The sequence below is a fragment of the Phalaenopsis equestris genome, unplaced genomic scaffold (assembly GCF_001263595.1).
Source record: "Phalaenopsis equestris unplaced genomic scaffold, ASM126359v1 Scaffold000002, whole genome shotgun sequence".
NCBI lineage: Eukaryota > Viridiplantae > Streptophyta > Magnoliopsida > Asparagales > Orchidaceae > Phalaenopsis > Phalaenopsis equestris.
In genome coordinates, this window is record NW_018164444.1 from 4,565,207 (window position 1) to 4,567,484 (window position 2,278).

The window sequence follows — 2,278 nt, forward strand, 5'->3', positions numbered from 1 at the left end:
ACGCAGAGTAGGGTGTCAAAACGGCTCCAAGAGTTAGGGCCCGTTTGGGGGCGCGTTTGGGAAGCGGCGGCGTTTTGAAAACGCCGCCCTTCCGTTTGAAAATTCCGTTCGCATGATAAGTTTTTAAAACGCGTCGTTTTAATACCGCTATTTCCTTAAGGACGGGATAATCCGGTTAGGGGCGCCGTTCCGCGTATGCTTCTCGCGTTTAGGTTGTTTTTCCCGTGTTGTCCTTCCCGTTTCTCCCCCTTGCCCTCGCCCTTCCCGTCTCGCCTTCGGTTTCGAGCTTGCCTGAAGCTGTGATCCGTGATATGAGGTATTTTTTTTTCGACCCCTCACTCTTGCCCTACCCGATATCCGTCTCCTTCCTTCCCGGAGGCCGTGTTCGATCTCTGTCACAGTTATTTCTGTTCATATGGTGGTTATAAAAGAATCAGTACAAATTCTTGAGCTTTGTTATTCTTATGGCTTATTTTTTCATTTGTTTGGGTCGGTTTTGGTCCCTACAGTGCTGGATTTCGGTTTTGGTTAAGATTTCATTCGATCAGGGAGCTCTGTTTGATCCTTTTTCTAACCATCTAAGCAAAACCTTGAATGGTTATAGAATTAGGGATTTCGGTTTTGGTTAAAAGCTTTGATTCGAACTCACGGAGCTCTGTATGTATTTTTGTAATTTTTTTCATCTTCTTATCGTTGAGCTTTTAATTTTGAAGGGGCATTTCCATATATGCGAATGCAAAATTTGGGCCTTCATGGTTTATCTTTGAATGCAGATTATGCAGAGCATTTGCATACTGATCATATAATTCTTATGTATTTACTTTTTCCACCTTACGTGGTCAATTTCGGCTATGTTCGATCCTTTTCTCACCATCTAAGCATAAACTTGAATGGTTATAAAATTGGGGATTTCGGTTTTAAAAGCTTTGATTCGAATTGGGTAGCTGAAGCACATATGAGAAGCAATGGAAAATTCATTTCTCTATTTTTATTTGCTACATGAAATGCTGAATTTGGGACTTCATATATATATATATATACATTGTTGGCTCGGTTTTGGTCCCTAAATGAATTTGGGACTTCATTCCGCAGCTTTATTACTGTTATGCCTCCCTAAATAAATGCTGGAAGTTATTTGGACATTTGCTGGCTCGGTTTTGGTCCCTACAGGGCTGGATTTGATGGTTTCAGTTGTATATTTAAACATGATGGGGTGGAGTTATGTTATGGGAAGGATTTAAAGGGTGTGTGTGTGAAGTATGAGTGAGTGGATTGACTGTGAGCGTGAGGGAAAGATTGTGCAGTTCGTGTTAAGTGGATGCGTTCATTTCAGCATTTTTGCTGAGAGCTTTTCTCTTCTACTTATATCACAACAATATATATACATAGATAGATAGATAGATAGATAGAATTAACACATGCTGGATATTCTATTCTTCTTTCATCCAACTTTCAGCTCTGATGTGCTGATATTTCCTTCATGTGTAAATATACATCTTAAACATTTGGGACTTCATTATGCAGCTTTACTACTCTTATGGCTCCCTAAATAAATGCTGGAAGTTATTTTTACATTTGTTGGCTCGGTTTTGGTCCATACAGGGCTGGATTTGATGGTTTCAGTTGTATATTAACACATGCTGGAGCATAATATATGGGGTGGAGTTATGTTAGGGGAAGGATTTAAAGTGTGTGTGTGTGAAGTTTGAGTGAGTGGAGTGACTGTGAGCGTGAGGGGAAGATTGTGCATTGAGTATTTAGTGGATAAGTTCATTTCAGCGTGTTTAGTGAGAGCTTTATTTGAGCATTTTTCTTCTACTTATAACACAAATACATAACAATGCTATCAAACACCAAATTCCATCTTCTAAACCAACAAAAATACACAGGTCTGGTTAGCAATAGTTATTGGTGATTCGGAAATTTACATATATACCACACAATTCTAATGCATTAACATATAAACACCCAAAATTTAATATTTACACATGTAACACCTTGGTTTTATAAACCTATGAATAAGAAGGTGTGTTTCACTTTAAGAAAATATTGATGGTGGTATTTTTGATGTAATGCTAAAGAATTGAGTGCTATGTATATAAAATATAAATGTTCAGATGTTAGATAAATACATAAGAATTTTGTGGAATGTGTAAATGCCATTTACAGAAATTGCAGGCATACCTTATTAGCTATGTTGTTAGAGAGCCAATCAAGTCCTTCATACAGCCATTCTCCAGAAGTGGCACATGTGCTCTGGATATACCTGCAGACAATG